Source organism: Puntigrus tetrazona, chromosome 21, assembly GCF_018831695.1.
Source record: "Puntigrus tetrazona isolate hp1 chromosome 21, ASM1883169v1, whole genome shotgun sequence".
Taxonomy (NCBI): Eukaryota; Metazoa; Chordata; class Actinopteri; order Cypriniformes; family Cyprinidae; genus Puntigrus; species Puntigrus tetrazona.
The window spans coordinates 12,079,573-12,101,035 of record NC_056719.1 but is presented as its reverse complement, the minus strand read 5'-3'; the positions used below and the strand labels follow the sequence as shown (position 1 = coordinate 12,101,035).

General features: G+C 37.4%; 1 protein-coding gene across 2 annotated transcripts in view; it reads right to left on the bottom strand.

The window, feature by feature from the left end:
• Nucleotides 1-20,208, bottom strand: part of ndst1b (N-deacetylase/N-sulfotransferase (heparan glucosaminyl) 1b) — a 68,622-nt gene extending 48,414 nt beyond the window's left edge. The window contains exon 1 of one of the 2 annotated variants that reach the window (XM_043221259.1): nucleotides 19,941-20,208. The gene's annotated coding sequence lies outside the window, so the exon portion shown is untranslated. Of the gene's footprint in view, nucleotides 1-19,254; nucleotides 19,584-19,940 lie in introns of those variants that run through there. The other variant, XM_043221260.1, reaches the window with a different exon arrangement.
• Nucleotides 20,209-21,463: the final 1,255 nt, after the last annotated feature.

Sequence of the window (21,463 nt, the reverse complement as noted above, 5' to 3'; positions counted from 1 at the left end):
TGGCAAGAGCCACTTTAAAAAGAGCATCAAAACACAGTGTAGGTGAGCACAAGGAATGGAGCCAAAAATAACAACTTCACACTTCACTGGTGCCTGTCTGAACAGCTGAGGCCGTTCCTCACCGGCTCACACAACTGCTGCATGCTTGCTTTCTGGACAAATGCAAATCCGTGGGTTATTAAAGGGAGCTCACGAGTTCCTGAGCCCCTCACAGACAGAGCATGAAACTTTATGGAGGAGCGTTGCTGCGAAATCCTCATTCGGAATTAGAAAGGTTTACATGGAGCTGCGCTACCTGACGACCTAAGCAATACCTGATGGCTGGGAATATATTACACTGCAGAGATGGACATTAGCGGTAAATCTCCATCGGCTGCTTTCAAATGGAGCGGCCGCTAATACACATCGATATCGCGTTCAGTTTCGCAAATGACGCGTATGAATATATCGTATTGTGGAGATAACAAGCCTCATTACAAGCATAATTGTTGAAAAAGCAACCAAAGGCAGAGTGGCACACAATATATTTTCGACCTCACGACTGTGTCATGGTCAATAAGTCTCTTAATATATCCATTTAACCTTTTTATGACAGGCAAAGTTGGTTCAGGTTGTAAAGACGTCCCTCCCCAACAGACATTTAGAATTGTGATATTTACAATTTATTGTAAATTAATTTAAAGGAAAAATATTTTACATGTACTGTGTACATTTAAATAATTATTTAATTTTTTTAAATTAATTTCACAATCAATTTAAGATAAAGTATATTAGTTTAGAAATATTATAGCTTAACCACACAAATTTTTCAGAATCATTCAGAGACAATTTTTGCTGAAAATGGTATAAAAAGACTGACATTAACTAAAAACTAGGAAAAATGTTTTTTTTTTATTATTGTAAACACTCTTTGGTCGCTGACCCAGCAGCATCAAATTCCTTGCAAATTGTGTGTCAAAATACCCAATTCTCCCATTTTCAAATATGATTTGTTGTTACACGATATTTTAGACGAAGTATAAGAAAAGAGAGGACAAAACTCTCCTAAAATGGCTGCGCATTTAAAGTAAATTTATCAAATTCATGCCTTCGGCCCATCATCTCTTTTCCTGTGCCTCTTGCCAAAACAGAAGTTGCTTTGCTCTTTATCACAGTTCATATCCCTGAAGCCAGGATATCACTACAGCACCACATACCACAATGTAGCTATTTCCCCTGCTCCCCCGCGTGCACAAATGCCAAGACGTAACAGAAAAAGCATTTACTAAACAGCTGCTCAAAACTTTTATGGTGGTTTTGTTATCTAGAGCCCTTTCTTTACAATGACAACAGTGAAGTATTACCTTTAGAAAAAGGCATTTATGCTTTTCTGCATCAGACAGAAAATCATTTAAAAAGTGACAAAATGTCACAAACATTGTCCCTGGGCTACGACTTCAATATTCCATCAACAGCGCAGCAAGATTTCCATTACGCTTCATTATTCTGTGACCAGGGGACAGCTGACAGCAACTCAAGGCATTGAGTTTCTATACCATTCAATACTTTGCATTTAAAAGGTTTGTGTTTTTTAAAAAAGGTTTGCGCTATGCAGACAGACTGAATTTAACATGCAGAGGTTAGACAATCATAAAAGATTGATTCACAAAGCAAAACCTTTACCTCTAATGGTCAAAACGGGATATGAACATTGTGACGAAGCTTAACTGGTGCAAGGAACTGCGACATTATAGGTAAAGTAGAATTAAAAAAGATAAAAAATAAATAAATAAATAAATAAATAAATATATATATATATATATATATTGGATATATATATATTCAATTTTGCGTAAACATGTTCAATGCAAAATGTTACACAAAACAAAAAAACACAAAACAAAAAACAGATGAAAGAAAACAGACTTTTTATTTAAATATTTTTTGGGAAAAACGCTCTTTAAAACGTGTAAAATGTTACGGTCCGTTTCATTTTGCAAACTTCTGTTGTAGCACACCGGCAGACACCTCAGAGTGAACGACATGGACTAAAAGCCACCAAACTTCAATTTCATGAGGTATCTCTCACTCAGCGCTGTGCGATAATAACTAGTTTTACCTTCACAGCAGCCCACAGGAACGTGAACCGACGGAATTAATACGTTTAGTAAACATTATGTCTTGGGTCACTGCACAGAGCTGGTCCAATCTTTCTCGGTGCAAGATACCCATCTTGAATATCAGCGGAGAAGTAATGGTTTTCACCCCCTAAATCCGGGTTGGAATGCAGCTCACAGCTGTCTGGCTGGATCAGCAGCTGAAGAGGCTGACGGAGCAGGAGGAGCTGGAGCCCTGACAGCTCTGGATCCATGCGTCGCTGCCTTGGCCTTCTCCGCGGCGGACCCTGGCACGACTCCAGGTCCTTTCCCAAACCCAGGTGGTGGCTTATGAGCGCACCGAGACGCAGCACCCTTTCTGCGTTATGCTGGAGCAAAGAAACCCACCCTACGAAAAAGTTAGCATTATGACGCAAATTACGGCCCATCTATTCTCATTTAATTCAAGACTAACACAAGTCATTCTTGCAGCTTCGCCAGACCTCGTCTGTGTCAGCCAGCCAGATAATGTTAACGGAGTTCACAACAATAATGTTCAGTACATCACAGAAAACCAAATGTTTGAGTTGGCAAGGCATAAAAACACATGTGCATGATCAGTGAATGCAAGATGTAGCGACAATGCAACAGTGGCCCGATGAGCCAAAAGACAGTCTGTCAGCTAACCCGTAACTCTCGCACGATGGCTCCGAGCCAATGGGACATCTGTACGCTTCACCCAAAAATTCGAAGTTGTCGTGAAACTGTCTTGCATTAATGCAAACGTACAGTGAACAGTATGTGGGACTAGAAGTGCCACTTAATATAAAAGTAAAATAAAATTATTCACAAATTATTATTAACAAAATGCATAAACATAAGGACAAGGACAGGCAAACTTCTCAAATGATCATAAAAGACATTTAAAATGGTTTTCTTATTCATATTTAAAATGTAACAAAACATTTTTCTTGCTATTTCATCATTTAAAATGTTTGCAAAAGCAAAACAAAATGCTGTATGTATTAAAAATGTTTAATAAAAAAATTGTTACAATGCATTTTAAATGCTGTTTTCTTATTCACATTGAAATGTTAAAAATGGTAAAAAAAAAAAATTGTGGCAAAAGTTTAAGTAAAAAAAAAAAGCAGAATGTATTAAAAACACTGGATTAAAATGTTCACATAAAAAATAATTAAAAATGTTTACATTTGATTAGTCGAAAACGCATACTTTTAAATGCATTGCAAGTGTATCGGTTCATATTTCATGTGATTTGTGTGTCGTTTGAAGTCTTCTGAAAACATACCTTATATCGAACAATAATTACATTTTGTAAGCTAGAAACTTGTTTCAAGTCATATAAGAGCTTGACATTCCCTAATTTTCCTTTCATGTACCATAAATAAAGTCAAGCGGGATTTGAACCTCAATCTGTTTAACACATCTGGAAAGTTCATCTAATTAGATTATTCTACAAAACCAGAGCCACCCTTAGAAACTGCATCAGTGAGATTGAATTACAACGCGCATTTGAATTAATTAGCGATCAAAGGCATTGGAAAAAAAGCAAAGAAACAAACTGCTTTTATTTTTCCACCTTAGACGAGAGAACATGAAATTAGAGAACAGAGAGGGGAATGCGATTGCAAAAATATATGAATTTTCCTTTAACACCTAAGGTTCTAAAGCAGAATTGGTAGATCAAGACCATATAATCAAACTGTAACCTTGAAGTGTTTACCACAACAGACAAGCAGGACTCTCTGCTGGGAGTCACACATGAGATTCAAGGCTAAATATGCTCGCTGATTACCATCACCCAATAATGGCTTCACAGTAGGAGGTTTTGTGTAGGTAGGTGCACATCTCTGGAGAGAAATTCAACTGAAGAACCACCTCCAGACTGCCACGAATAAAACCTCCCCAGACTAAAAGGGGTACGCGAGTGCTTGCTTTTTAATTCTTTCACAGATCGCCCCTCAATTTGGACTTTTTTTTTTAATAACCACAAAGGCTTTTGAGAAATCACAAGTCTTTTTGGCAGAAGTAGTTTGGCTAAAGCTCTCAAGAATCGCCCATCATTGCTGGCATTCACAAACAGCAGGCACCTGACTGGTGGGTGGTGAAAAAATACAGCTAAAACAGTAAAAGCTTGGCTCTGTTACGATCCCTCATGCATCCTAAGTGGTGTGATGATAATGGTCCGGCGGATTTTAATCAATTGCTCGACAGACAGTAATGTATAGCTGCCCGATGATGGCATGAACTTCAAACCGCAGCTTCTCAAAGCGTATTTGAAGAGCATAAGCTCCAGTAGGATTTCAGAGACATGCATATATGCATACGTGCATAAATATGCATTCGCATGCCTGCACGAGTATAGTCAAGGGATGCATGATATATTAATATCATATCCACCAGCTGATATTAGAGTTTTTTTTTTTATTCATCAGTATTTGTAGATATTCGAAATTTCGTTCTGATGTGTTTTTCCTCCATTTAAAAGGTCATCTTTTTTCCATACAGTATAATCTTGTGATGCCTAAATTCAGTATTAAAGGTGCTTATATGTAGGATCGACACAGAGTGGTTGAACTAGATATTGCAGTCCAAATTCTAAATTTAAATTTAATGGGGGTTTTTTTCGACCCGGCTGCTTCTACTCAACACGCAGGTTGCGAGATACCCACTCAGACCCCTTTCATTTGCCAGCTTCCTTGATTGAAACGAAATATGCAGTATTGTCCGAAAACTGGCAAATATTTGCAAACATATTGTAGTATTTTTATGCTTTAGTAGAGTCAAATCCTATATACAGCGACAACAAACAGAAGCTACTCAAAGAGATTTTTTTTTCTTTTTACTTTGAGAACTTTCAAAATCTTTAAATGGCAGTATCAGTTGTGCGTTAGGTTTGTATGATTTATATTTTCAGAATAATTATGGATTGCACAAAATTGACAATTTTCCTAAACAGCCAGGTCGAATGTTTATAAAGCGGTTGCATTTGTTTATTTCTGCTATGCCACGTTTTTCCGCCATCCATCTATTGGAAAGATAATATACAAGACAAAATACCAAATCTAAACCATAGCATTTCAATGTAAAATACTACAATAATTAAGCATTAAACAGCATATAAACCAAAACTGCTTAACATTACTGAATCAAATGTTGAACCAGGAATTGGTATAGGTGTGTAAGCTTGGGGGATGTTGATGGAAGCTATCTACTCTATGATTTGATATTATTCTCAATCTGATCTAGAAGTTCTCTGACAAAAGCATGTTTTTTTTGTAAAAAAAAATAAAAAATAAAATAAAATAATTCCCAGTGAAATTTTCCTGAAGCAGGATTTTTTTAAATAAATATATAAAAAAATAATAAAAATTATTATAAAAAAATTATTATTGTGAAATTAAAAAAAAAAATGCTGGTGGTACCTGGCAACAAAAAAAAGGTGGGACAAAAGTTAAGTAAAATGCTTTAAATAAAGGTTGAATATGTGACCACATGAGAAGTGCATTTCCAGATACGTTGGATCCCAAAACTCACATAAGTTTCATCACCGAAAAAAACCATGCAAATAATTTTTTTTACAGACTCCCCCATGAGAAACAATTATCATCCGAATAGGGCTACTAAACGAGAACTCCACGCTGCATTGAACAGCCTCCTTGACAAACTATCCTCCATTTCTATTAACTAATGGCAGTGGCTCATGAAGGAATTATGGGAACTGGTCCGCAGATGACCGTAAGCTGGTCATCTCGACTCGATCTCCAAAGAAGCCTGTATTATCCGCTCCGATGATCTGGTTTATCAGGTGGTCACCTCAGACCTATGGTAATTTAGCAAATAGAACGGAAAAAAAGCCATTTGTGCTTTTTATATCATTTTATACTGATGACACAATCACAACAACACAAATTTAATCTTATCCAATCTTCTTCGTATCAAACCCTGTAGTCCTCATTTATATAAAACCAATCTTTCAACGGGGCGCAAAATGACTGACCCATCTGCTTTCCCAGCACCATCTGTGCTCAGGACAGCGAGAGCTTGACAGAGTAAAAGATATCGTGAGAAATGCTGCTTGTCATCTTTGCGAGCTAACAGAGACGTCTACAAAGAGACAAGCGGGCTTGTTCGCTTCCTCTCGGCCTACATTTATCCTAACAAATACAGACAGCGGAGGAAAGGAAAAATTACCCACGCGAGTTTGATGCTATGTATCGGATTTGCCTCTGGGTTCCAGGCAGTAGAAAGTGAAACAACAAAGGCGAGCACGTAAAAAATTCAGATGGGGGGGAAATGAAAGCAGCCCGAGTGTCAGCGATTAGGAAAAACACGAGTTGGTAAGGAAAAGATTGGGGTAAAAACGCATGGCTATTCAGAAAATTATTTCATTTTTAAGGGGCAGCCAGGAAAAGGTGTTCTATAGGAAGCAGAAATGCATGAATGGAAATGTGTTTGGAGCGGGGGACTTAACTGAGCGCTAATCAATCTTGAACATGCATAAACATAAGGCCTCTAGAGATGCCCCTAGTAATAATTATATAGAGCTAATGAAGAGATCAGAGGAAGAGACACAATGATGATACAACCTTAAAGATCTCGGAGCAATATGAAGCCAGGAGCTTTGCTGAAGAACGTAACAGCAACTCATCCTAACCTGCAGGCCTGCATTAAATTTACAGTAATAAATATTGCAAATATTACAGGTGAAAAGAACCAATCAGGGCTCCAGACAAAAATAAATAAATAAAAAGGAGCTATTGGCTCACAAAAGAAAAAAAGCGTAGGGGCCAAATTGTTATTATGAACAATTAATTATTAATAAAAATTGTTAGAATTTGGTTTTATTTTACTCTTTTTATTCCTGTGAAGGCAGTGTTAAATTTTCAGCAGCCATTAGGCTTACTCCAGTCTTGTCAGTGTTACATGATCTTCTAGAAATAATTCTAAAATGTGGCTTTGATGCTCAAGAAACACTATTATTTTCTTATTATTAATTAACAGTGTTAAAGACAATTTTTGTGGAAATAATGATGATTTTTTCATCATCAAAAGATGCCTCAAAAGAATAGCATTTATTTTAAAAAGACTTTAAAACATTAAAAATGATAATTTCTCACCAGTTTTTTATAATTTTTTATGCATCTTTATTAATATAGTAATAATATTCTTGTTAACAATATATTATTATTCTTTTTTTTTTACCCCAATTTGAAATGCATCAATATACGTTTTCATCATTTAAAATAAAGTTTTCTTCATTGCCAAAAAGAAAAAAAAAATATTAGAGCATATATTAAAATGCTTATTACAGCATATTATAGTGATTCATGTGAGACAATTATTTTTCCGAAACCTGAATTATTTCAAACTTAGACCCATGGTGTAGCTCCTAAAGACTTTTAGGATCATGTGGATCCCTTTGTTAACTCAAAAGGACTGATGCCAAAGCCGCTGGGTTCTATCCTGAAGTAAGGGAAAGCTGCCGGAGCTCAGGGGCTTCTGGACTTGAACCTCTGCCATTCCCTTGTCTCCGCTCCCCGTTTCAATGCTGTTCTCCGTGACAAAGCGGCCTTTTGTCAGCTCTCTACCAAAACAACGTGGATGGGGGAGAAAAACAAGGCAGTCATTTTGCCACTGCTCTTGACTTCTGAACTCAATTTCTCTCCTCTGCGAAAGAAATCAAAACTGCCTCCGTGCCAGAAGGGTGTAACGGTCCTCCGAAATTCAGCTGATACAAGTGAGCAAATGCTAAGGAAAACAACGCTGCTGCTGCAATGCCCGAAAGCAGCAGGCTGCTCTGTGAACTTCTCATAGGTTGTGATGCATATAATCCAAGTCTTCCGAATAGCATTTTTCCGCAGAAGCCAGGAGCTCAGGCACTCTCGCATTTGATTGAGATTACGAATGTGCGCTTTTGACGCTGACCTTTCCAGACACGCTCAAGATAATTTAATTCTTCACAGTCTCCGAGATGTGTAAACAATGATGCAACTTCATGGAGCAAATAGAACTAGAATGCGTGGCAATACAAAATGCTGTGTCATTGTTAGACGTGTGAGAATTGGATTCTTACTAGGCCAAATAATTAAAATCAAATCAATTAACCAAATTTCTATGATGTTTTGCTCACAAGATAAAGCTTTCTTCCCTCCTATATTATATAACACACACATACACAAACAAAATCTATTAGCAAAGCAAAAAAATACAATAAATGTACATTAAAAATATTGTATAACCAAGCATTAGCAGTAAACAAAGGCTTCAGATTTTTTTTTTTTTTTAATCATGCGAATATCAGTCTCGGCACACATTTAACAGTAAATAACCCTGTCCTCACTGCACCTGAGGCCTGATGAAAACAAATAGTGTGAGAAAAAAGAAAATTCTGCAATGATGCCTAAATACAGTCAAGCAAACATAAAGCAAGGACAAAAGGCAGCAGCTGCCTGAAGAAAAAGCGAAACAAAGCCATATCTCCGTCAAAGCATGACCTAATGGCATTTCATCAGTCTTCCATTTACAAAAACTGTTGCATTCAATTTTTAATACCTTTTCACATACACAAAAACATGTTCAGACGAGAGAGAGACAAATAGTATCCTTACAAGACTGTAAGTGAAGGGCGGAAGCCCAGCTTTGTGTCCTGATATTCGAGTCTGTTTACCTGTCAGTTTTGACAAGAGCGCCAAACTCCAAGGTGCATGTGGTCATGTAGATGCTTTACTGTTTTAAACACAGGAGAGCAATAATATAGAACTTAATTATATAATAATTATAACAAAGTTTTAATAACTGTTTTCATTCCATGTGAATAGGGAAGTCCACACTACACTCATGAACAATATTGTTGAATCACTTTCATTTCAATTTTTTTTTCCCCCAGCTGATGAACACTAAAAACACTGGCAGCCAATCAGAATTTACCTAAAAAGGGCTAAAGCATTTAAAGCAGCAGACGGCATAATTGCAACATGCACCCATAATAAACAGTATATTATTGTGCAATGTTGTGGATGCTAATATAGTTATTGTTCTTTGTGAGAATGTGCCTTAGGGCCACTGTACTGCTTTTCAACATTTTTTTTTTTATATAAACATGCTACATGGATGCATTTAGATTAAAAATGACATTGAACTAAATCTACACATTTACATATGCATCCAATCTTGTTTCTCTGGGAATCAAACCTATGACCCTGGTGTAGCTAGAGCACAGTTTGAACTACAGGAAAGCCTGGAAAAAATAAATAAATAATTTATTTAAAAAAATAAATAAATAAATAAAAAAACAGTGCCTTGTACTGTAGACTTGCACAATTACATATATACAAATATGCATTAAAATTTAAATATTATAGAAATTTATAAAAGGAATAGTATTTATATAGATGTGTAATATTTTCATATCAGTGCATCATTATTGTATTATTGTGCACATATTTAAATATTAAATGTAAATGCAAACCAAGATTAAGAAAAATACAAAATCAAATATAAATGTTTAGTTGCGCTCTCTCATTATTATTATTATTATAAAAAATAAATCACGTGACTGCCTCAAGTCATGAGAATGAACGATCTGTTTAGCGAAGTAATATTTAAATAGTATTGAATACCATCTCAAATCTTTCTCTGCGATTCGCTGAAAGCTTAGAAACAAGATCTCATTCATGTCTGTAACACAAATGGTGCAGGATGAGTTATGTGATAACATTAAATATTTAGAGTTACGGGTTTTGAAAAATCATAATCCCAAGTATAAGCAATAGCACCGTAGCAAACAGCACTAATGAGTCATTGTTATACCTGGCTCCGGCGAACGAGGTTCATTCATTTATCGGGTCGGATGTTAAACACAGCTGAGATTGTTTAGCCGGTATCGGTGGTGATTACAGATGCTGTGGCAATAGCGCTGCCGTCAGCGAAGCCCACCTGCAGCAGCACCGCTGCACAGTTAACGCCTGCTGGATTACAGGATCACGCACAGATTAAAGCATTCGCGGCTCCAACACATTTTCGCAATCGGACCGAGAAACCGTGATCGGGCAGGTGTGCTGGAAACGTTGCAGCTTTCTCAGCTCGGTGCATTTGATACTATATTCCTGTCTGCGCGTTGCGGTTTACAGGCTTGAAACAAAGACGCCCCGGCATCCAAGCGTTACGCCGCTGCCAGAGGAGCAAAGCCTTCCTGGAGCCCCGCCAAAGACAAGTGTGACCAGATCAGAGAACGCAAGTAGATGCCAACACAACTACATGCTCACGCTCCTCACAATACAGGTGTCAACTCACCGACAAGAAACACTAAAATTCCATTAACTTGCGAGTTTGTTTTGATTTATTTCCGCGGATGGAGACGAGGTCGGAATGCGGCCGTCTGTAAACACCCTTAAAATTTCAGATGACAATCGTGGCCATTTTACCAGACCCCAGCCAGCAGCTTATAAAAATTCAGAGCAGGAGCAGTTTTTTTCTTCCAAATGCTGTCCATCTGTCAGGAAATGTGCCGGCCTTCTTAAGACAAATTTAACCCAGAATGGGCTGGTTACTGAGAAACTTGTCTGATCTCTCCAAATGAACTCAATCTGCAAGCTTGTTCGAGCGACGAAGGAAAAAAACTTGACCAGATGGCACAATTTAGGAGGAACTTATATAGAAAAGTTAATACATCTCAGACATGAAAGTGGGTTTAAGCAATTTCGTCAAGAAATATCAAATAGCAAAAACTATTTTGCACAGTATTAAAGGAATAGCTCAGCCAAGAACAAATTCTGTCATCATCTGCTCTTCTCACGTCATTGCAAACCTGTATGACTTCTTTACTTCTATAAAACAAAAAAAGATGATCTTTAAAATGGTTTCAATTGTTTGGTCGAAACAAGTCATTGACTTTCTTTGTATGAAAAGAGAAATGTCGTCTTTTGTGTTTAAATGTTTTGGTTCCCTGCTGTCAGTTAATGGTGACATGACACGCAAAACTAAATAGATAAGATAATATTAGCCAATAGGGTTGGGTATCGTTTGGGTTTTTTTATGATTCAGATGTCAAATTGCCACGCTTTTCAGTACATTCACTTTATTGTTAAAATAGTCCAGGTGACACTGTGGCACTTTTAAGATCATGCTTCAAAGACCAACACAGAGACAAAATTGTTAAAGTCATTATTTTGTTTACTTTGGTGCACAAAAAGTAGGCTTTTCTTCCAAATTATGATTGAACCACTGACGTCACATGCACTTTCTGGGCCTTGAATGTGGTAGTTGTGGTCAGAAAGCTCTCAGAAATATTCAAAAATATCACCAAAAATATTTTAATTAGTGTTCCAAAGTAGTACAAAGGACTTATGAGATAGGAACAACCTGATAATGATTAATTAAAGGTACTGTATTTAGGTTAATGACTTTACTAAAGCATACAAATACCATAGTATGCTTACAGATATTTAAGAAACATGCTAAATTAACATGTTTATATAAAAAACAATGCAACAGTCACTTATTCTCCTTTGAAAATGTGCGTTCCAGCCCGGAGTGTCTGCCTCCGTTTTGGTTTGTGAAACCCACCCGCCTCCAGTTTAACCAATCTTGTATTTCATTTCAGTCATGGAAGCAGGCAAACAAAAGGGGTCTGAGCAGGGATCTGGCAACCTGCATGTGCATCAAGTCTGAGTAGGTGGTGCCGGGTATAAAAAAATAAATACGTAATAATTATAATAATATTTTAGCAATACTTTACAATTGGATTGCAATACATAGTATAATCACTCAGTGTTGATCCTACATACAGAGCCTTTAAATGACAGAAGTTTCATTTTTAGGCGATCTATACATTTAAACTCGATTTCCATCACAGGGCACTGTGGGACGCATGTGGATGTGACCTCCAGGCACCATCACAGCGACACTGGAACCTATTAATGAAGTGGAGTGTTCCAGGCAAGCCAAAAGATAAGCAGCCAGCTGCTGATGTACCCCTGCTCGGATGACGAGAAGCCGATACTGGGGCAAAGCGAACACAAACACTGGTGTGTTGACGGAGAGGCGAAGCGACAGCTTGCTCGGTGTTACGTTCCAGCAGGAAGAGAGCAGGGGGGATCGCGCCAGGCAAAAACTTTGCCAACGCCCCAGCGAAGAAGACAAATTGTTATGCAGTGCCCTGATCTGGCACGCTCCTCCTGGAGATTAATTACTCTTCCCTGCACGTCCAACAGAATCAGCGTCGGAGGGGACGTGGGGGCTGGCAGAGAGGGCAGAGGACGACACAGGTGGGGAGCACTCTGTGGGACCGTCCCCTTAACTCCTTGAACAGGATGACAGGGTACATGAAGTCCAACCATGTACCTGGATGTAAACAAGCATGTGGGATACTATAGCTGCTACTTAGCATTTCACCAGCTCTAGTGCTAAAGTGAGAGAGGAAAGCGTGATTTAAGGGTGTATGCGAGAATTCATTTCAGGGTGGGGCGATAATTTGTGTTTGTGGGAGTACAGATAATGAGGTTTTTTGAAACCAGAGCCAGGATTTGATCACACTCGAGTGCTCTTCTGGGGCCTCCACAAATCACTCGGGCTCTGATTGGTGTTTTTCACATCTCATTTTCTAAGTTCCACCACCCCAATGTCACTAGGGTTGAATGAGGCAATATTAACACATAAAACACGGGACCTGACTGCTATTGCGCATCATTTTCTCTCTGATTGGATCGGACTCAACCAATGAAAAGCCATCCTCTCTGTCATACACTACAGATTAGACTGGAAAGATTAGTCCGACCCCACAATTACGCTCACGTTTAATGGATCCTAAAAGTCTGTAGGACCTTTTAATGATAAGAGGGCTTATGAAAAGAAAATGAAGGATAATTCCGGGACTCAGAGGAAAAATAAATGCCTTTACCTCCCCCCAACCCTTCAACATTAAAAGATTAGCAGTGGAAAAACAGCTGGTCGAGTTTTTGCTAAGTGTCCATTATTTTGATAATACCGCCGTAGCAGAGCAATAGAGTTAATTGCTTGTATAACATGCATCTGAAACGTATCAGCATTAGATTTAGAGAGAATCCCAGACGTTTCAATGCCATTAAAAGTGATTGTGTTACAGAACCACCGGTGAGCCCTCGTCGTCATGCTGCACAACAACGGTGACGCTGCAGTGTAGTGAACGGCATTATGGTGCAGGCTTCCCGCAGGGCAAACGAGAGTAGAAAATGAATATTATATAAAAGGAATTATTTGTAGTTCTAAATAGCCGTTTAAATGCAACAAAATAATCAGTTAGGTTCAATTGGACTGGTGGTGTAGACCTGAAATTTGACCTTTTTCTCAATTAGATAAATGCTGTGTGCAGTGCAAGTGATGCATGGGTTTACATACATTTTATGACTTATGGATGAGCAAAGTGGAGAAGCCTGAATATTTAATACTCATTTGCTGAAATGGCTATTCTGTCATATATTAGCTTTCTTTTTAGACGCGTCAATAAAAAAAAAAAAAAAAAAAAAACAATTAAACGCATATGATATTAGCTTTGGTGACACTGATTCATTTTAATAATAAATTTTGTTGAAAAACCTCAACCCGGCAAAACATTTCCCTCAAACCGGTTATAAATTGTATTTTATGTTTTTGATCGCTTAGACATCTTTTGTTTACCATAAATTTAAATTACCCATTAAAATGTCTTGCAAGAAAATGTTAACACGCTCATAAAAACTCTAGTATAATCTATGATATATGGGAAAATCGGCCCTATAAAATCACCAATTTATTTTCGGTGCATAAAGTAACACCTAAAATATTTGATATTTTACAGGCCATGCAATTTCACAATATTCCTGATAAGTTAAATGAACAGAAAATCCCTTAAAAGGCTGATAACAAGCAGTCCTGTCACAGCAAATGAAACGAAACAGGCAGTTCAAGGGCAGCAGCTAAGCATTTAGATTACCACAGTCATTAAAACTTTTGCACTCAGCAGAAACTCCAACGTTCAGTCAATGACCCAAAGCGCACTTACACTTCACATGAACAGAAACCAGCACTATCTTGGGTCACTTGTCAACAAATATAGAAAGAAGAGAAGTGACGAACTCCAGAGTCTGTTCAATACATTATCTGTCACCGGCTCAAACTTCAAGCTTCGCTGGCTGAGCCTTGGCAAGGATTCGCTCTTCATACGAAGCTGACTTTAATTACTGAAGAGCAATTGGGCTAATTCGTGTGTGCACTTCATGTCAACTAATCAACCATGAGATATTTGAGCATTAATCAAACACAGAAGGAAAGCACGGGCTCTTATGTTATGCAACAAATTAGATGTTTTTCCAATATTCCTGGCCTCCATCATTCAGGAAACGGGCGAGAGCATACAAACAACTCAACCTAGCATTCCTCTGATGCTAGGCTGTTGCTTACTGGCCTTTGAATAAGCAATTTTTCTCCCGTTTCACCACTCACCAAGTCTAAGAACAAAATCGAAAACATTTTTATCGACTAGATGACATGATCAGCACTTCTGATAGTCCTAAATGTAAATTCCATAACACAGAATACCGTGTCTACCTGCCAACGCTCATACTTCTTTAACCAATAAAAGATATCAAGCTTCGTTTGCAGGTTTTTTTTAATGCCTTCATGTATTTTAATCTTTATTACATCAACTACCAGGAATAACAAACACTTGACCTCATCCAGAGGCCCATATCCGGTGGTGATGAAGTAAATTAAAACGGAAAATGATGATATGTTACTTATCTTCTCAAGAATAGATGATCGTCTGTACGTGGCGAGTTACGCAATGCACTTCCCATTTCCACTCATAGTGCATGACGCTTCATTAAAGTGAAAATTTATGTTCTAGATATAGTCATTATATTATTTTTTTTCATTTACTACCCTGACCTGAAATCTCATCTCAAGCACTAGTTGTCATACCACGAATTTAAGGAATAGCAAATTATAAGGATTCAGAGACTTTGTACTAAAACTACACCTACGAGAACAGAAAAGCCAAAATGACTCACACTGACGTGAATGCCTAAACAGAGTTCCTAGGAAAGCTGAAAAAAGCATACACGGACCCAAAAAAAAAAAAAAAAAAAAAAAAGTTTCAATATGTAAAATATAACTCTAATTTTACATTTTGTCAAATGAAATAACCAATAATTATTCATCATAAACAAGCAACTGATATATTGGCTAAATGCCATGGAAAAGCTCTGGAGAAAATGTCTAACTAGGTAGAACATGAATGTCTGGCCATTATTTAATCAGTTTCAATATATATACACTAACCTATTGTACCTCTCAAAGCGACAGACAATATATGTGCGATTTATTTTGTGCATCCATAATCATGAGACTTCAGAAGGACAACTTAATGTTCTTTTTTCTTAAACCTTAAAATCTTAATCTTAAAGCTTGAAAACACTGCTTGCGCAGCATGGAAAAGAGCAGCTGGGAAATTGGAAAGTAATAAATGTTAGGAACAACATACGGGGTTGGGGGTAGACCAAATTCAATTTGGGGTCAAACTATGATTTTTAAAATCATACCTTTTGTAATCCGCTGGATATTTTGATCAACTCAAATGCCCTCGTGCAATTTGGGATATTATTACTATAATTCGTAACTCTTTCAAAGCCAAACGCGTGATAGCATTACGCGAAATCCCCAATCACTATTAATTTGAAAGCTTTGTTGTAATGTCAGTAAACAGAGACTATAGGGATTCAAAACTATTTCCATCATTAGTTACGTAAATCCACTAGTCCTAATGTTTCATGTATCAAAAACACTGCGATTCAGAGAAAGAGAGAAGGAAACTAAGCTATTGATGTACTGCAAGAGTAAAATAAATAAATAAATAAATAAAATCGAGCTCTAAGCACACTCCGCTTCCCACTGCCCTGCTTAATTTGCCTGATTGCTCGTGGCAGACCACCCCCCTGGCTCTATCCAGTCATGAGAGGTGAACCCATGGCACTGCACAGCGAGAGCTCAAGAGCATTAGATGCGCTACAGACTGCAGTATCACCCGGCTCCAATCTGCTAGTAAAGGGGCTTTTAACCTGAGGGGAAAGGGTCAGAATATCCGCACTTGGAATGCTGCAGGCGTTATTGCTGTTTGCACAAATTTACCAACCTCATATGAAAATCATCTGCTGCTAGCCTCATTCTGCATAAACATTTAGCCCTGGGTTACAGAATCAGCATTATTTTAAGGCAAAACACAGGTCGCAAGAAATTAGAATAAAAATGGTTTAAACTTGTCTGCTCTTTTTTTTTTTTTTTTTTTTTAATTAAAAAAGCAAAAATCTGAATAGTAGTGAATAGGGCAGATAATAGTATAACAATAGCATGCTTTCAAAAAAAAAACACACAATAATAATAACAATAAAAAAAAAAAAAAAAATATATATATATATATATATATATATATATATATATATATATATATATATAAATGCAAATTGATATCGATTTTTACAAATTACTTAAAATACTACACTCAAAAAACGCATGTTTAAACAGAAGAAGTAGTGTTTTACATATTATAAGTTTTATGCTTTCACAAAATAAGTCTCTTAAAAATTATTAAATTATTTTTGTATGAAGCAACAGATGTAGGGCATTAAGAAGTAATAAAATCTATAATAAATCAATCGTGAAAATGACCAAGCTGATCATTGATAACTGTCTGTATGCTGTGCACAGAAAACATTCCCCAGTGCTAAATAATGTGTTCCTACGGTCAAAAAGCATCTGAAATATGGCGGAGAAATATGGGCTGGCCATTATGGCACTATCAACACAAAGTCTGTTTCATTCATACTGGAAACTGATAGGCGCCCTTGAGCAGAAACTCCACACATGCATCACAGAAGTAGCAGAACTGTGACACAAAGAATTCACTAATATGGAAAAAGGTATTGCTATCGTAAACAAATAAACAACATATAAACCTTTTGAATTCTGAAACGTAAACAAACACTTCATCCATGTTCTTTAAGCCATCTTTGGTATTTTCAAAATAATTACGTATATTTATAATCCACTGCTAATCGACATAGCCTTTTAACAGTATAGAACATATTTCCTGCTTCATTTTGTGACAAGAAGTTACATCAGATCACAAAAAGAAGCATTTGCCTGATATTGTGGACAACGGGTTTGGAAATGCTTCTCACTGCAAGTCATTACAAGGAACGTTTAGCTTTAGGCGTTTTAATTTAAGCATGTTTAGCTTAGCTAGCTAACAGTAGTATTAATTCAATTCTTGCTTTTTCTTATTCTGGAAATTATTGCTGGCGATTACGTCCATTTGGGACGTACCAGAGGACAAATGTGTCAGTCGATATCTCAGGCATTTAAGTGGCACTAAAATCGGATTTGGTTCTAGTATACTGGTTGAGTAAACCAGTGCTTTCGGATAATATAGATAATATACATGCTTTGGGATAATATATATATATATATATATATATATATATATATATATATATATATATATATATATATATATATATATATATAAATGCACATTTATATCCATTTTTACAAATTACTTAAAATACTACACTCAAAAAAAAACACGTTTAAATAGAAGAATTAGTGTTTCACAAATTATAAGTTTTATGCTTTCACAAAAAAAAAAGTCTCTTAAAGGAAAGTGTAAGGAGAGGCTAAATTATTTTTGTAGTAAGCAACATTATGGCAAAGATGTAGGGTATTAAGAAGTAATAATTTTTTATAAATTGACAGATCACTCGATTATGAAACTAATCATTAAATTACATTAAGCTTAATTTGTACTTTTAAACATTCCTTTAAAGTGTGCATGTAAAAAGACACTGCTCAATGGACGGAAGACAAATACTAGACCTGTTGTTGAGAGAGCCACACAAACTAGCTGATTCAAAGTTCACTACTCTCAGCTCTTCGCTGCCAACCAGAAATCGTCTGAAATCTTCCTTTATTGACTCGAGGTCATACTCTGGTTCTCTCTGCATAGCCAGCAAGGTCTTTCTCCTTTCTTTAATGAAAAATTCAATTTGATATTTATCTTGCTTCACACAGAGCCACACAAATTGTGAGCCACCTATTTCCATGCCCCCGCTTTCCATCTGACTCCGCCATTCACATTCAAACCAGAGATAAATACCTGCGTGAGCACAGACATTCAACATCTCAGGCCATTCAGAGAGGAGGTTCAAAATGCCAGTCATTTCTCATTATTGAGTCTTCTAACCTTTCCATTCAGATGCTGCTTTTCAACCAGCAAAACAAGAGCCTCTCGCCCTAATCCCAGAGACAAACCACTCTGCTGCCCCAACATGTTTTGCTGTGCACTAACAGATATTCCACCAGCAACCGCTGCGCTGATTTCCCACAAAGCTGTTTTTCAGCGCCTACAGCCAATATTTCCCAAAGACCCCGCTCGGACAGAAAGTCAGTGTACCCCAGCTAAATATGCATGTGCAAAAATATTTGACCAACGTTGTTTATCTGGTGGGCTTGCAACTCGCTTTTGACCAGAGCCGCTAAATTTCTCGACACATGAAGGTTAATCTAAATCTCAACGAGAGACCTTAAGACTCCAATTACTTCATCAGCACTATAACGTATTTATGAGCTCCCTAATACATAAAAGGCTTAAATAAAGCCACAAATCTAATTATAAACTTACCAGCACAATCTTTTTTTTTTTTTTTTTTTTTTTTTTTTTTTTTTTTTTTACAACCCTTCAAACAAACACTGGTTTGTTTGTGAAAATCACAGCACAGTATCAACTGATCAGGAGATTTGACAATATTTTAACGAATTCTGTCATGGTGTTGTTTATTCTGCATAAGCACTGATTTGGGTTGCACAACGATGACATTTTAGTTTTACTAATCTGCTTTACAAAAAACATAACCTTTAGATTTGAGTCAATACCAGGCTGTTCTCCTCTACTGTTGCAAACTGTGCTTTAGATTTAAGTCGATACCAGGCCGTCCTCCTTTACAGTTGCAAACTGAGCGTTTAAAAGATTTGTACAATAGAAAAACAGCAAAATTCACAACGTGTACCCACACTATTTCGAGTAACAAATGCGATTGGAAATACATTAACTGGATATTAAACACAACTCTAGAGAGAGGCAGATACTGACCTGTAACCATTCAAACAACCACATAAATTCCCAAATAATCCAATTCAAACGCAGGAGAAAATGGACTTAATACAGTCCAAACTTCTTTCTCTTCTCTGGCTTGTTAGCTTGCTAAAAGCTAGTCGACCCGTTTACATTCAGTACGGCGGCTAATGTCGGGTTGCGCTGGGGTGGACGAATAAAACTATCACATAAAACCTAATTTCGAGCGCTGTTTTACGTTTGCAGAGGCTTTTGCAAAATATGGGGACAGTGTAGGTGTTTATACAACGCAAAATAGGTCCAGAGCAGTAGCAGGCTGGCTAAGCTAGGCTAAACTGTGGAGAAGGTAAATGAGGTTCATGATCCAGAGAGACTCCGAGCTGTGTTTTAAAACCTACCGAGCTGCCTACCTAGACAGCTTTTTCGGGAATAGCTCGAACACGCCCAAAAACGCTGTCGGCATAGACAGCTCTCTATGTTTTGAAACATAGCTGTTATGCTAAAGACGGACACACAGAACCTAGCCCGCTACCCATTCCAACTAAACACTATAGCCATTATCTTTGAGCGGTTATATTAACTCGGCTACCTCCAGGGCGTGTGCCAACCCAGACAAAACCTAGACCCGCTGAGGCTTTTTCGCAAAATTCGTTCAGTTTACAAATTAGCAAGTTAGCTGATCCGGAATTCAAAGATCCACTCACCAAGTTTATATCAAGCCAGCGGCAGCTGCAGCGAGCCAGTCTTCGATCCTGAAATATGCATGTAGCACGGGAGGTATTCAGCCTGATAATGCGAGCCTTCTGCTTTAGGGAGAACCGAGGGTGCCGGTCCGAGCACGGAGTAAGCGGTGCGTCTCTGCTGGGCTGAACCCAACGGAACTCGAGGCTGACTGTCCCTCTCGCACACACTGGGTTCCCTCTTCTCCACAGGCTGGTGCTCACTCAGAGGCTGCAGCGCGCGGGCTCGCCGCTAGCGGACAGCAACGGTGCGGGATATAAGCAGACAAACTGATGGATATTAGCAGTGATCTGCGTCCTCCGCATTGATGGATAATTAATGTACATAGTTGAGTTTGTGTGTATTTTACGTAACACGTATTATGTGCAAATCATATCAAAATCGTACAAAAATTTAGTAGATGATAGATAGATAGATAGATAGATAGATAGATAGATAGATAGATAGATAGATAGATAGATAGATGGATAGATGGATGGATGGATGGATGGATGGAGGGAGGGAGGGAGGGAAGGACAGCTAGATAAAGCTTCTGCATGCTTGTTTGGTGACAGAATTGCACGTAGATTTATTTCAAATATTGCTTTTTAACATCAAAAGGATAAGCCTGTTAGACCCTGTCATTGTGCATTTGTCAATTGTAGTGGAGAGTCAGTCTACACAGTCTCAGTCACTCTTTATTTATAAGCTGCAGTGTCTTAAATCACATGTCCTTCAGTGCTTTGACACTAATGGGCTAGGGGACTGTAATGACATTTGAGTGGTTATTATGCTAGTGCTCATCCTACATTCCTTTGTACATCCTAGGACATGTGACATATGTAGACTCCCTCCACAGTGCAGTCAGAGCGCAGCTTTAGAGAGTTATGCACAACAGATACCAAAACACCGAATGTGGATTTTTGTATTGCAATAACATTTCAGATCCATTTCAACCGCAGTCCATTTCAGATACGAAGATGAAACAAACTGCCACTGTATAACTTTCAGTTATATTTGTTGCTAAATGTTACAAATAATTAAATAATAATTCACAAACACGGCCTTGTGCATTTAAACATTCATAAACTGTAACACTGAAAGAAATAAATAATTTTCAAATCAAAGGACTTAAAAAGAAACGCACCCTAAACAGTTTTAATCGTGACAATGTTGATGGCAGAGCTTAATTCAAATGATTTTGGTATGAGGTATCATTTCTTTCATTAAAAATAGTGAAGCCTATAATATATAGTAATATTACAAATGACATTTTCTTATATTAGCATTTGTAGATGTTTTATGCATTTAAAATATTAATCAAATGTGTCTTTGAGTGTACTATGATAAAGACATTGGTGTCTTCTCCAGACTTTGGGTTAATTGGCAAACCCATGTAAGGGAGCTACTGTTTCAGAGAAAGTTTCAGAATATTACATTACATTTAATTAAATCATTACCGACTTTTTCTAGCGCGCTCCAGGCGAAATGTACACATGCCTCCATA